General features: G+C 44.0%; 1 long non-coding RNA gene across 2 annotated transcripts in view; it reads right to left on the reverse strand.

Moving 5' to 3' along the window:
- Window positions 1-6,784: 6,784 nt before the first annotated feature.
- The window catches only part of LOC148328636 (uncharacterized), an 88,117-nt gene continuing 78,736 nt past the window's right edge, over window positions 6,785-16,165 (reverse strand). Inside the window, exon 5 of one of the 2 annotated variants that reach the window (XR_015845637.1) lies at window positions 6,785-7,136. This is a non-coding gene — a long non-coding RNA (uncharacterized LOC148328636). The remainder of the gene's footprint in view (window positions 7,137-16,165) is intronic. The other variant, XR_015845636.1, reaches the window with a different exon arrangement.

Raw genomic sequence — 16,165 nt, forward strand, 5'->3', positions numbered from 1 at the left:
CAATCCCACGCTGACCCGCCGCCTACGCGGCCATCCACTCTCACGCTGGCCGATGTGCTGACATCAGCACAGACAAAGAAATAGGAGTGGAGGGCCTGATTAAAAAAGGGAGGTGCCATGTTGTGCAACTCGGGACAAAATATCCGCCGTCGGTCCATCCAAATAGTCGCGGTGTTGAAATCTGTGAATAGTGAACGAGAACTAGACAGGTTTCACTCCAGGATCGTATTGTACTACAATGACGATTGCGCAATCACAGTATCGCGATACTGATGCTTTTGCACAATTTCCCACCCCCTCGTTGGCACTCTTCTGACCCCCCCCCGCCCACCAAATATCCACCAGTGAGTTCCATCCATATAAATCAGCGCTTAGGCGAGATACAGTTAAGTGGCCCCAATCCAGGTGCAAGGACATCTCAAAGTGGATGACGTATCGCCTCTACACAATGGTGCGCACCAACGACATATTCGTCTCAAAATTCAAAGGGAAACATAGTACAGGGGGTGTTCGGAAGGATCTCGGATTTGCTCCTCGGAGATCGCCCGTGTATGTAGATCAGGCCGAGCCCCCCCCCCCCCCCCCTCCTCCCCTCCCGAGTGACTCTGATATTCAAATAGTGGCGCACGTACAGTAGATGACGAGCGGCGGTCACATGGTAGAGCCCACGGAGGATCTCATCAGCCTCTCTATGTAGATGTGTGTGTGTGTGTGTGTGTGTGTGTGCGCAGAGTGAGTGATTGCCGGTGGCTGGAAATTGGTGTGGGGTGGGGGGGAAGGGGATCACGAGGGAATTGCAGGGATGTTTTTTTTTTTTTCTACTCTCTCTGCACAACACAGGTGAAAGAACACACACATATACACACACACACACACACCCACGCAGAAACACAACACACAATCGCAAGCAGCTCCAACACAAATCTCCCTATATGCACATGCACAAGGCAGGCAGCCAGGATGATTAAGGTGCGACGGCGAGGAGATTGCGCCTGCGACGGCGCTACGAGCGCCCGCCCGTGTTCCCCGCTGAATACGCGCCACTCGCTCCCCTATTCTCCGACGGCGAGGAAACCCGTCATCGCAAACACGAGATCAGGGGTAATTACGTTGTAATGCGCCGCGTGAAATATTTCCTTGTAGCTCGGATGGGATTCCCTTTGCGTCAAAGCTCGGAATTGGTCTGGTGCGCGGGGTTGGGTGGGGGGGTGCGTGGATATATGTTTTACACCGACTTTTTTTTTTTTTTTGGGTGTGCGTTTGAATTTTGACGCTTGTATTTTTTTTTTTTCAAGCGACAAGCGCAAAAGAGGACGTCACACGGCAGCGTTTACGGAAGAAAATCATCTTTTCATCAACTTATATCGAATAGAGGGGCGATACGGGAGGAGGTAGAAATATTTTGGGGAAATGATACGACGCTGGTCAATCTCTTCGTATCATGAAGATGTTTACGACAGATGATGTCTTGTCACGGAGACGTCTAGGAAAGACGTTGAGTCGTCACGTTATTGTCGTAGATAAACGAACAGTAGGATTAAATTAAAGTCAAATATAGAGTCGATATAGCGCACACGTCGCAACGCAAAAGAGCTCAAATTTTACGCAGCATGACCACAAAAAAAAAAAAATTATTCCTGGTATTTTGCAAGTTTAGTCCACGGATAATCACAGAATCAGAACGCGCAAATCTGTCAAGAAAGGCAACAAACTAGACACGACATGAGCACAAAAAGGCTGAGCAATTTTGTTGCCCGTCTTTTTTAGGTTTCACTTCTTGTTTCCAGATGTTTGATTGTTGCCGTGGCGCTCCAATAAAGATCAATGAATCTCATCGGCTACATGACGGCTAACGCGCAGATTTCCATGCGATGATGGATGATTGATGACTCGTCCGAGCGTGCTAATCGATCAGTTGGGATATCGCTGATAAGATCCCCCTCCCTAGCTTCATAATACGTGGTCGGCCGCTCTCTCTCCTGCGCCGAGATACAAACAGTCACGGGATGACGAATTATAGCACGTTAGCATGTAGCATTAGCGCCATCCCCCAAATCGTAAAAAGAGCTCAAATATTTCCTTTATCAATCACGGAGCACCTCAGCAGCCAACGAGCCCATCGAGAAAAACCCCGCCCCCCCTTTCTCCTCGGCGGATTACGGCGAACGGGGTGATTTGTTTGCCTTTTGGGAAGCTGTCTTGGTGGACGCTCATTTCCCTCCGCTGCATATTCGCACACGACTCCCCCCTCCAGCTTGATGAATAGCCGCTCACATGAAGGCGAGCCGCCGATCCCTGGCAACCAAGGTTACAGTAACCTGGGCCCCTCCGTCTTGGGGGCGGGAGCTTGGCGGTCTAGCGGCCTCCAATTAGCAGGAGCCACGAGAGGGAAACGTGCAAAGGGAGCGGAGGTCTGAGCAGAGGGATTTCTGGACATGGCACCGGGACCGTTTTTGGGTTGACACGTTTGGAGGTTGTGAATGTTGTCAAATAAACTCAGTGATTGCTCTATTTACTGTTTTTTTTTTTTTTCATTGCTTTACAACAAATATCGACTTCGGCACGTTCACGTGAATGTGTTTTTCTGAAGATAGATAAAACCTGAATAAATCCGCATCTGTGATCAAATCTTGCATAGGGTGGTTGTTACTATTTTTGAATTTTTTTTCCCGTGGAAGAAGTCCTCAACTAGTTGTTGAAAACTTCACTTTTTCATTCTACTTCTGCAAGATGCCACAAGATGGCGCCAAAGGCCCTGGTGAGGATAAGGTATGAATTGGTGTCAAGGAAGTGCCGAACTGTTTCAGTCGGGACTAAGAGACTGGTGTGCGTACATTTTGCCAATTTGTGGCCGCAAAATAGCTGAAGCACGAGCACAAAATGCAAACTTGTGGGTTTAATATGATACGTTTTCAGTCTTGGTCTCAACTTCAATCTTTACATTTACCGTATTTTTCCGGACTATAAGCCGCTACTTTTTTCCTAGATTTTTATTCATTTTTTGTTCCCCAAAAAGAATTGTTGCGGGTTATATACTGGTGCACGTTTTTTTTTTTTTAATTCACCAAAATCATGTCAGGGTCTCTGATATAACCTGCACAATGACGATGCACTATTTTTGATATCGCCATTTTGTCCCATTCCTATTTTATCCTTCTCACAAATACCATCCAAGCTCCAAATCTGCACAGCCAATTACAAAGTAGAACTCTCTCATTTCTCATGCCCTTCCCTGACCGTCTTCAGCCAAGTGACCTCCCATTCTTCAAAGCCTCCCAAATCTGAAGGCGGCTTCGCAGTCAAAGACCAACGCAGAGTGACCTGCACCTTCATATCAAAACTGCAATTCGTATCGACAAGCGTAGGCCAACGGCATTCTTACTTGACACTATCTCAGGCTCCTGCTTTTGTGGGCTTTTCTATTTGCACACAAAGCCGTTTTCCCATTTCTTTGTGGGGAAGTTCATCGGCACGAGAGAGAGAGACCACACCGGCTGTCTGCCAGCGATTAGTGCGACAAGAGGCCCACTTCACTTCCAAGATTTGAAATGAAACAAAGAGCACCGCAGTCTTCGCATTGTGCCAAGAATGGGGCGGAGGACGATTCCGGAGCTGGCGCAAATCTCACTTGGAGAGCTGACTTTTGGGGAATTTAGGGCGCTTCTGGCAAGGGGATTCTTACGAGGGATCAACCGAAAGACAAAATCGGTAGCGTAGACCTCCGCCAAGGCAGGAAGGGCAATATTTGGTCTGTCTGATTGCTCCTGGTTCAGGGACGATGACGTTAGAAGTGGCGTATCAATGAGTAATAGCATTTTTATTGTGTGGTAGACGACACACAAATGTGTAAATTGCTGAATTCAATTAAAATTGGCACCTCAATTAGTCTTTGGTGCACATTATCAACTGACGTTCGAATTTTTTCCTCATTTTTCCCCAAACAGATTTTTAAAAAATGGTTGCTTTGCACTTTTTTTTCCACAATGTCACCGTAATGACCAAACTTCTGCTTTCAATCAATGTCCAGATTTAAAACCAATAGAGTATGGAAATTTAAGACGCCAAGACCTTTTTGAAGTGCAACTCTCACCATGACCTTTAAAAGTATGCAAAAAAGTTTTCCAGCATTTTTAGATTTTAACACCAAAATCCAGGAAGCTAAAATGCCAATTAAAACCCAACAAAATAGTATCGATACACCAACATCAAATATCCATGGGGAAATATTAAAACTGTACAATATTGATTTACTAATAGGGCTGGGTTGAAAAAAAATTAAATAAAAAGATATTTCGATTTTCCTTTTAATAGGCTGATATCGATACATAAATTATCACCACTTTTAATCACGATTTTTTCGCCGTATTTTTTACGTGACGTCGCGCGAGATCTTGTCACGATGCGAAAGTTGCATATCAAAACAAAATGGCGCCAAGAAGCATGATCTGAGCAGGTCATATTAAAAAAAAAACTTACATGATTAATTGAAAGGCACTGTATTAAATTCTTAATGTAAAGATTAATATTTTATTTATCAACGCGAATGGAGAATCGGAAATCGAATCGGGCCCTTGTGTATCGGATCGAAATTTTAATTGATTCCCAGCCCTATTTACCAACATTAAATACTGACACTATGATTAAAATAAATCCCAAATTACGACAATCTTGGAAAGGATCCCGATTCATTTGTAGGACAACTTTGGGAAAATGCAACCTGAAACTTTTTTAAGCTATTAATTGGACTCAACGAGGGATATGGGCGAAAGGTGTTGTTTGAATGTCTGGAGCGCATCAGGTGCGGCGCGAGCATACAGATGTCAAGCCTTTGCCGACTTCCACTCGGATTGCGCATTCAAAGCACTCATCCCGCAGCGGGGTCAAGGCCACGCGGCGGGCAGAGGTGAAGGCAACGCGACCCGCCTCTACCAAGTCCGCTAACCCCCCACCCCTCCTCGCCTCTATTTATCCCGGCATGTTTATTACCGTCACTGCGTGTTCTTTTTTTTTTTCTGGTGCTCGGTCCAAAGGCCTTTGGCTGCCCACCACCGCTCCCTAATTGCCGCCGACATTATTTGGCCTCTCGCTGCTTTAGTTTGGGACAAACCCCTCATTCATGCGGAGTGGACAGCTCGTTACGCCAACAACCACCGCCTGCTACATTTTTTTTTTTTTTTTTGCACTGACCTTCTTAATTAACTGGTAAGGCGCTGCTGGGAAATTTGCACACAAAAGCCTGGTGTCTAGCCCGCTGGCCTCCCACTAGCCAAACACTTCATCCCCTTCCTGTGGCTCGCTACTGTCTTCATCCAGCGCTTTGCAAACACAGGTCATTGTACAGAAAGAAAAGAAAGAAAGAAAAAAAAAAAAGTGATTCAGCGCACACATTCAGCCCATTTGTTCATTCTTTATTTTAAGGCACGAGACCCTCCTGCTCGCCGCCCCGTCCCCAACCTCCATTTTCTTCACAGCGGACCTCATTAGAAAGGCGCGTTTGGAAGTGCTTCACTGGTGATACACTCTTTTCCCTCTAATTAGTTTTATTGCCATTATTCTTGCTCTAACTTGCCTATTCGTCACGACTGTGGTTTATTTTTGTTGGATTTTTTTTTTTTTTTCCAGTGGTCCCTGCGCGTGAGAGTAGTTAAAATGAGGGCCCTCCAAAGGGCCGCACTGGAGGATGCTCAGGGGCAAAGGAGTGTAAACAGGTGGAGCCTCTCCATTATATAGCGCCCGCCGCCCCACCCGCAGCCCTAATGCCATCGTCAAAAAAAAAAAAAAAGAGAATCGTGAAAATGACACATTTTATCGTGGTGCCACACCTACTACACTGTAAATAAAGTAAAATTCAATTAATTAATTATTATTATTTTTAAATTTCTTTCAAGACAACAAGCTCGGGCAATTCAACAAACTATTTAAAGTTTTGCTGTTGTGAAAATTGCCTTAACTGCGTTTCACGACAAACTGTGCCGCTTTTGGGCACAACTAAGCGTTCTTTCTCTGAAAAATGTCTGACAAGAATGATTCAAGTCAATATCTGTTACAGAAAAATTATATATATATATATATATATATATATATACATATATAATGAAAAATAAATTAAATATATATATTTTTTTTTTTTACTTAACTAATTAATCACAAAAAATTCCCATCAATAATTGCGATTAGTCACATAATTTTTCTGTAACAGATATATATATATTTTTTTTTTTTTCCTCTGTGTTCCTTAACTAAGCTTGTGAAGATGTAAGGCTTCGCGGCAGAGGACAGAGTTGCAGCGGTGGTGGCAGTGAGAAAACGAGAAAGTAACTTCTGTTCGCCTGGGGACTACTCTGCAGCCCATCTGTTGAAATTGCTCCACATATTGTGACCCAGATACGGATAAGGGGAAGGGGGCGTGGGGGGTGTGGGGGGGCCCCACTTCAATCTCAGGTAGTGCTGCTGCCTTCAACCAAGTCTGACAAAACCAAACACTTCGGGCAACATGTTTATGTTTACATGACGCTTCAAGTTAATTATTACGATCAGTGGTCCCCAACCACCGGATCGTGGCCAGAGATAACTGAGCCTTAATTTATGTTTCTGAAATAATGTCATGTTTGAATGGAGGGATAATGTTTTAATAAACTGACAAAATAACCTTCCGATGAATCGATTTTATTAAATAATTGTCAGTTGATTGTCCGTCAGCTTTTGGGGGCATGCGGAGACTCGACGGTAGCGATCACGACCAACGACATGGCCTCTAAAAGCTTTTTCTTCTTTTTTTTTTTTTTTCCACAACAATTTGGGGAAGCAGTTGAAAAATGTCCGCGCATATTGACGGGGATGAATGCCGAGCAAGTCGACCTCCGCTTCTCCTTGATTGCGTCGCTTTTCTTTGCGCTCTCACTCCACAAATGCGACACGGCAGCTCTCATTCATCTCGGCCCTCTCCTTCCAAGGACCCGTCATTGTCCAGAGAAGATGCCGAGGCTTTCTTTTTTCTTTTTTTTCTTCTTCTAAATTCGAAGGCAGGATAGAGAGGCGGGGCGGAAAAGGTTAAAAGAGATGCCTTTCCTTTTTGCCTGAATACCGAGGGGGAAGATGACTGTAGGAGTGCCTTTGAAAAACTTCCCCGTTCTGACCTTCAGGAGGAGGAGCAAGGACAGGAGGTCAAGTGGCACGCATGAACAAATACACTCAAATGTTTGTTTGTTTTTTTATGTAGAGAGTAAATATTGCGTTTGGCTTAGGGCTGCACCATTATGGCCAGGATATGGATCAATATTTAAATCAGGATTATTAATGACAATTATTCAGCATGTTCGGAAATCAGTATATAAACAAATACGGAAAATCACAAGAAATGTATTGAAATTCCTCATCATAATCACTCAGGAGTGGAATCTTAACCGCCCACTATTTTTTGGGGACGGACGTGAGAATTAAATGCAACAATTGGGTGCCACGAAGCAGCCCGCGCTAATCTTGAATCCTCTCCAGAGATCACATGAAGGAGTCGCCCGCCCCCAAAGTAAAAGGACGTACAGTACACACGGCACGGTCATAATCACGGCGCCCTACGCCGCCTTTCCCTTTGTCAGCCACCGCGTAGCAACATTAAATTTTAAGTGCGAATGTGATTATCGCGTAGCATCCATTTTTAATGGGCTTTGCCTCAATGTGTTTTAGCATGCGGCGAGGCCCGGGCAAACGGGCTGACTAAGGCCCCTTTTCCTGCTGATGGCGCAGAATATTTGCGCATACACGCGCTGCCTCACGCCTCGTTCTCATCCCCGGCGCGCCTTCCCTCCTCATCCCTCCATCCCTTTATCATTCCACCGGGTTGGGAATGAAGGGGCCGAGGGGATGCAGAGGCCGAGGGAGGAGCCCTCCGGAGGTGTCGCTAGCCGGCCAGTTAGCGAGGCGCTAAGTCCCGCGTGTCCTCTTTAGACAGGAAAGTGTAAAGAGGGGAGAAAAAAAAAAAACATCCGGAATCAGGATGACTTATTTATGACTCTTAGATTAATAACAAAGTCAGCTACGGCAGAGATTCTACATACGTAGATGCCGTCATTTCCACTCGGGAAGTATGGGAAAGAAAAATACATGTTCATTTTACGATATTAGATTTGCCGATGTTGCACCGATGTTGTCAAATCACTGAAAACGAGAGTTGCGATCTACTTTATTTCGATTGAGTTGCGATCTACTTTATTTCGATTATCGACAGTTGGGAATGGAGACACTGTAAAGTGTATTTCTAAATACATTATACACATTAGACGTTATCCAGCGTTAAATGAAAAAAAAAAAAAAATGAATGCAAGCAGCCATGATGTTCCACTTTTCGGCATCGTGTCCTGTCATGCAGTAAAAAAATGTCATCTTCACTCCTATACCGCCTCCTTGACTGACTTTGACTATCTCGAAATCTTCTATATAAATAAAATGTACTATTATTTGGATTATTATTAATCATGCCTGTCGGAAGGGAAAAGCAGGAAATAAAGCAAGTGTTCATGAGAAATCACAGCGGCGAGGCGATAAGGCCTGGAAATTAAACCGATATACAGCCGGTTCTATATGGAGATCAATAACATATTATTAACCGAGGGGCCACGCAGAGTGGCGGGCGAGTCCTAAATGCATATATATTCATAACAGTATTGAGATATATTATAAATAAAAAAAGTGGGGGGGGGAGTAAATACCAAGCGGGTCTTTTATTAGCTGCCAGTCTCGCGCGCCGATATGCGGCGCGACTCGGCCGTCCGACACCGCAACTGTCCGACGCCGGATCAAATTAGAGAGATTGACAGGCAATAAGAAATTGGTGAAGTTAAATGTTATTGCCGCAACCTGCCGCTCTTTGAATATCACAGCCGGGGATATCACCGGGTGGAACGAGAGCGGAGGTAACTTTTATTAAAACTGCGCTAACCCCTTTTCCACTCCCGCCACTCATTATTTGCCGGCGCCAGATTGTGATAAGCCGTTCGCCGCGTAACTGACACGTCCCAAAGATGCACAGGCGGCACGTTTTAACTTGGGACTGCAAAAACAGCAAATAGTTTTGGTCTAGAAAAATAATCAAATGCATATTTTTTTGGAATGAACGTCAATATTAAGACGACTTGATCATGACATTGTTGGCAAAATAACGCCCTTAATGTCTCTAAACACCAATTCCGACGTTGGTCGAGGTGGCCGACTGTCGCGTCGGCCTAGAAGTCGGCACGTCGGACCAGAAAATGACGGAAGAACACACCGCAAAAGCAGAATTACTTCGGACCTTCTGCGCATGCGTGAGATGCAGTACCCCTCCTTGCCATCGGCGGCGCTAGTCACTGCATCGCCGTTGACGGTGATGTCGAATAGTCATTCGTCAATGAGAGTGATTACTTTGTCTTCACACTCTTCTGTCCAGCCAACCATTATGTCGATTGACGCGATGTGAAAATAGGGGCTTTTTTTTTTTGTTAGACCTTTTGTGACGGCGTTTAACAGAACAGGGTGGTGAGATTCCGGAAGCCGATTAAGTTAGCATACTCTGTTTTCAGCTGGACGATCGTCGCGCTAATAGCAAGTGATTTTTTTATTTATTTATTTTTTTAAATGCATTTCAATACGATGAGATTTAGCTCTGAGCCTCAGGCGGCACTTCCCTCATTTCTGGCAAGTCAGAATAAATATGAAAAAAAAAAAAAAAAAATGCAATCTAAACTACTGCGGGATTCCCCATTTTCCTCATTAAGATCAAGGAGATTTTTCCTGGATGAATAGCGCACCCTTCACCGCTCCCCCCTCCCCTCCGTAGCGCCAATGCTCGCATCAGACCACACACGGAGTTGCGCTGGAACCAGTTCCGAATCCATTTCCATTCTGACGGCGCCCGGCTGCAGCACAGTTTCTTTTCAAATGAATAGCCGGGGCCCATCGCCCGCTTCCTCCCGTCCGCTTACCGCCGTGATTGCTCCACTTCCCAGCAGGTCCATCTCACATCGCCTTTTCTGTATTTCGGACGGGCTTCTTTGAAGCAGGGGGGACGGGGGGGGGGGGCATGGGGTCCGCTCGCCATTGTGAGGAATGCCTTCTTCCTTCCCCAAGTTTTGTCCGCGTGCTCACCAGCCCCGTCGAGGGCTCCCCTACCTTATTTTTCCCAGCCCACGGCTTCTTTTGTAGCTTCCAGCAAGGCCTTCATCTCGCACTTTTGTTTTTTTTTTGTCAACCACCCCCTCCTGCATCTTCCCTTCTCTAGTCTCCCTCCGTAAATCAGAAAAAGGCAGGAAGTGAACGCACACGTGGAAAGCAGCACCTTTGCTCATTGTCCATTCATTCATTCACGCCCGTTCGGTTGTTGCACACTCACGTTTTGCCGGTATGCCCGCGGCTCAGGCGGTTGCGGCATCACGCCGAGAAAACGTTGCCATATCGAAAGCTCGCAGTGGAGGCTGTCCATCACGATAGCAGCGGACTTGTTTGTTGTCTACTTTGCCTTGTCTGGGATTTCTTATCATAACATGAGCTTTATTTTTATTTTTATTTTTTTTTTTTGCACTGAGCACACCAAAACAGGAGTTGGCCACATTTGTGGCATCCCGCAAAATCGGATAACAAGATGACATCAGAACTGACGTCTAGGGTGGAAAAAAAAAGAAAAAAAAAAAAAGTTTTGAACTGAAAACAAAAAATGTCATAAGAATACAAAACCACAATCAAATAAAAGGACAATGAAGTAAAACGACTGATTTTCTACGCTCTGAACAAGAACTGAAAAAAATGCCAGTTCAGAGACGACCCAAGGATGAAAAATAAGCCAATTTCCGCACATATTTTTGCTGGAGCCTTTCCATCCCACAAAGAAAGTTCCTTCCACACAGCAAGGATGCATTTCAAGCCAAAATCGAAATGACAATGAAATTTCAATTCTTTGCCCAGCAATTACGCAGCTGTTGGCGTCAGACACAAAATACCAGCGAGTACTCGGCCAATCGCTGAGTGGCAAGAGGGCAGGAGGCCCACCGCGGAGATTTGACGTTCCGTCTGGCTCCTGTCACGTTGCCCACGGGCAAAAGAGGTTGGCGCTGGGGCGGAGGCGACGGGTGAAGTTGGCACACGGAGGGAGCACCGCATTCTTTTACGTGTTATGAACCACGGGTGTCAAACCCAAGGCCCAGGGGCCGGATTTGGCCCGCGACCTCATTTTATGTGGCCCGCGAAGAACAAATTATTATTATTATTATTATTATTCTAGCACATTTTTCTTCACTTTTAACAACATTGAGATTTGAGATAGTGCCATTTTTTTATACACAATCCTCCCCTTTAAAAATCAATTGAAAAATTGTTCAGCAAACAATTACTGACTGGCTACTGATTTCAAAACTGTCTTTTTATCAATTTTTTATGTTTATGTGATAACATACGGTGATCGTACATTCATATGGTTTCACCGTCGTAACGACGATGTGGCCCGTCCACAAAAATCAGATTGACACCCATGTTATACTCTAGTCAGTAACTCGGGCTTGAAGTATTTCCATTTGTACTGCTTGACACACTTCTCCTTTGAAGGCTCTATGAATAACTGAACGGCAACGCTGAGTTTTTAGACCGAGCTCTCCTATTATCGGTCTCAGTTTTTGTCAAATAAATTTCCCCAAAATACGCGACTCATACTCCGGAGGAACCTTTTAACATTTTTAGTAGAACGGGGTCAGGTGCCAACGATTTTTATGAATAAGGGTCGAGACCGTAACCGTGCCGGGATCGCGGCAAGAGAACGGGGGACTGACTGTCCAAAAAGGGTCAAGTGCCCAGCTCTACGTGAAATGAACCAAGTAAGAATGTTAGAGTAGCAAAGAGAGAGAGATTGTTTACATTTGTTTTGTCAGAAAGCAGACGAGTGATCGGGTCGGAAAAAAAATAAAAAATAATCGAAAATTGCATGGACTGTACTCGCGATGAGGTGCGAGGAGATGGATCACCAACACTTGTATCGCCTCCACGGCCATGCCTCGGCTGCACGTCAGCAGCCTCCATTTACATTAGGGAGATTTAAGCTGTCTCAGGCAATGGTGACAAGTCAAGGTGTTTCACTTTAATTACACTGGGCAAGGTCACCCCCCTCACGCAGGAGGATGAAGAGGAGGAGGAGGCGGCTGTATCTCCACCCTCATCTCCAAGCTCCCTCACAGCACAACACCATGTACATACATATATAAAACACGCACATGCAGTGAAGGGATTTCAAGAGAGGCGTTTGGAAATTAACAGTCGGTTCTCAAACGGCAGCGTTCGGTTTCAAATAATCCCTCCGAGACAAAATAAACGCCAGCGTCGCCGTAATGGGCCATCGGCCATTGAGGTGACACGGAGTATTACACACCTTTAGTATGACACCTATTGTATCGCGTGGTGTTTTTTTAAAAAAAATTTTTAGCCGTCACGACAGCTTGCCTGTCCCGGGGGTCACGGTGCTGTACAGGCCAAGTGACAGATTGCAAGTTCACACGCCGATTCTGTGGGCGCATGAACGCGTGCCTGTCGACAGCGGAGGCTTGGAGACTTGTGGAGTTGGCTTTTTTTCTTTGGCTTTTATTTAGTGAGCAACGCTTATTACAAAAGAAGATTCAACATGGACCAATAAGAGGAGACGGGAGAACATATGTTGCGTTCCTATGAAGAAAAGAAAAGTATTGATACTGCAAATTCCTAACAAGGAAAACAAAATTCTTAAGTTAAACGAAACTTAAAAAAAAAAAAGATAATTATTGATGTCGCAGTGTCTGCAAAAAACTATTGATGGTGCACTTTCCTAAAACTAAAACAGCTGACTGCAGGGAAAAAAATGAAATTTATATTGCACTTTCCTAAAATGACAAATGACAGTTTGAAATCGAATTTTGAGTATCAAATCAAGTTGATTTTGGAAATTTTAAATCGATACCCAACCCTAATATACAATCTGCTCTCATTTTTTTTCTTCAGACGTCAGGTTTTTATAATAATAAAAATAATATTATAACACCAACAGCATTATTGACGTCGCACTTTCATAAAAAGATGACAAACTTTCATTTTTGGGGTCGATGGTGATGATACACACAAGTTGAACTGTAACTATTATGATATAAAAACTCGGCGACCATCCCATGAGCATACGTGTCAGGTTTAAAAGGTCCTGACGCCTTCATTAGACTGAATTAAATGCAGAGAACCAGAGGAATAACCAGGGAAGGTTTTGTCTTTTCTCCATCGCGATGGGAGGAGAAGCCAGGAAGTGAAGTAGACGTCTTGCCAGTTCACTCTCCCGCACTCTCACTGGCTCCTTCGCCCATCCCTCTGGACTTTATTCAGAGAAAAACGAAACCTATGGAAAGTGAAACTTAAAACAAGCGTGTGGGTGTGCGCATGTGTGCTGAAGCAATGATGTGCGTGTCTGTGAGTGTGTGTGTAATTATCATTGATACAAATAGTGTATAAAAAACATGATTAAAAATACACAAACTATTTACATACTCTCACATTTCCCCCCTGTTTGTCGGATTTAAATCATGTCCATACGGCTTTAAGATGAGTCATCAGGGAATAAAACATATAAAAATACATTTCAATGTGCCTAGTGAAAAATAACAAAACTGTCTCCACGCAGAGCTTGTCTCTGGGGGACTCGATGCAGGCCCCTTGCCTCGCTGTAGGAGGAGACAGCCGTCTTTACCTCCCGGATCTTCGTGTGTGGGGCTTGGGCGACAAGTCCATATTCATTTTACGTTTCAGTGTCCAGTTCGAGTTCGTCATTGTCCAGTTCGAGTTTGTCATACTCAACATCAATCAGATTGTAATGTTACTTTTGGGCAACAAACATGCAATTAATCATCATTTTTGTCATAAAAATAATGCAACAAAAACAGACTACACATAACAAAAAATGAAAACCATAATTATCCCGATATATATTGTGTCTTTCAAATTCTTCATAGTGGTCATAACATCAATAATTGTTTCATTTTTAAAACTTTAAATGCAATTATGTTCTTCAATCAAGGTTCAAATTTCTTTATGTACGTCATTAATTTCCAAACCATATCTAATCTTTTTATTCTGTGGCTTCAACATTCGTATCTGTGGCTGGTGGTGTGGTTCTGATGTGCGTGTGGTCCGAGATTGTGACTCGGGGAGGGATTCGCGTTGCTAGGCCTTTAGCTGGAAACCGGTGAAGCTTGTACTGCAACTGGTGGATCCAGCTGCCACGCCCCGCGACCTTTGCAGCGTCGGGGTCACCGCCATCATCTGGCGAGGGCCATCTCAGCATTCACTTCCCCCCAACGGAGTCGTTTCAACACCTTGAAGAAGAGTTGGTCTCCCACACGGACGTGATTTCTGTAAATCAGAACACACTTGACCAGTATTTGCGTCTTTTGCATCTTTTTCGGTCAAACATGTTTTTTGTTGGTGGTTCTGATGAACCTGAGAGTCTATAGGGGATAGTGTCCTTCCTTCGGCTGGCATTGTCCTCATTGCTGTGATTGAAACACAGTCTGGCCATTGTCTCTTTTTTTTTTTTTTTTTTTTCCATTAGTGCGTTCCACAAGTCCTGCAGACTGTATGCACAGTGACGCTTTGAGTCCATTTTTTAACAACTGTCCCACTTGTTACAACATCATTCACAAAATGCATCATTTTCACTTCAAATCACTTCTTGAAATTCCAAATGTCAGGATAATTTGATTACACAACACTTTTCCCAATCGTTTTTAGCATCAGCATGTGTTGTTGGAAACAACTTGATCCATTTTGAAAACATATCAATCATAGTCAAACAATATTGCAACCCAAACAAATAACAGTGTCCAAAAAAATTTTTGTTGAAAAGTCTGTATGTGGGAACAATTCCATATGATATCTCCTCCCTGTTGAGGCACGACGTCTGCTCGTGTCTCACTCAATGTTTGCATCATTGTCCACCCAATATGCATGTTCAATTAGTGGTGCCTTTTTCCTGGCCTGAGATCAACTTGTCAAGTTGATTTACTGTGTGTGTGTGTGGGTGTGGGGGTGTGTGTGTGTGTGTGTGTGTGTGTGCTTTCATGAAACCTCTTGTGCTTTGTTGACTCTGGGGTTATGGCTTGGCTCCAGCCTTTATTCAATCGTAATCGTGTCATTTTCTGTTCAGAAATTTTTTTTTATTTACAAATACTTACTTAGACGTGCTTTATGCGCAACTTTTCTTTTATCTTTTGTGATTTTTAAAGCACCCGTTCGCCCAAAATCAACAGAACACAAGAACATCTTATCTTGACTGTGAGTTCACATTGTAACCATACAGCTCATACAAGATGGGAAACTCCAAATTTTAATTAGCTCACAACCGCCTACGCTCTTCCTGCTTATCCTAACAATTTCTCTCTTTTACAAGTTATCTGTTGGTATCGCACTACTAATACTCCCATCGCATAAAAGTCAGCGTGATTTCTTCCTACAACCTTGGTTCTCAGACACTTTCTTATCAGTCTGGAAGGTGCACCTGGTCTTCAAGTCCTACACGTCTTAACTCCTCCAGTCGGGAGGAAAATATGTCAAAAAGTCAAGTCCTGGGTTTGGTGAAAATTTGGACGGCTCCACAGTCGTGTGGCGCCTTCTAAATGGTGCGTGGAAAAAGAATGACGCTGGGCTTAAATGCATCGCACCTTATTAATGTAATGTTACAATTAAATCGCCGTGCAATGTGAATGTCGTGTGATGGAATGTCATTTTTTCATTCCTTAAAGCAGCAGTGAAAGCTCTTGATCACACTCTTAAGTGGTTCTCTGCCACGAAATCCAAATTGTTGTGACTAATATGCAAATGGATTCACTTTCCTGTGTTTCTGCAGCAACACAAGTCCATGAAGCCATTTTTTGCAGTCACTGTTTGCCCAAATGGCTTATAATAATAATTTGGTAGTGCATTAAGATGCTTTGTAAATACAATCTTGCAGTGTATCTCCACAAGTTCCAACATACACAACCCATTTTATGGCCATGATACTATTGTTTTAAACTCACCCTAAGCCTGTTGGGCTCTTTCTCTGTCGCATAAATTACAGCCCTGAGAGACTTTGGGCTCCAACTTTATCTATGAAAGGTCAGGGACTTAATGGAGGTCATGAAAGTCCCAAGGAAGACGTTTA

Source organism: Idiotropiscis lumnitzeri, chromosome 10, assembly GCF_059441095.1.
Source record: "Idiotropiscis lumnitzeri isolate Australia: NSW breed Sydney's pygmy pipehorse chromosome 10, RoL_Ilum_1.0, whole genome shotgun sequence".
Lineage (NCBI taxonomy): Eukaryota > Metazoa > Chordata > Actinopteri > Syngnathiformes > Syngnathidae > Idiotropiscis > Idiotropiscis lumnitzeri.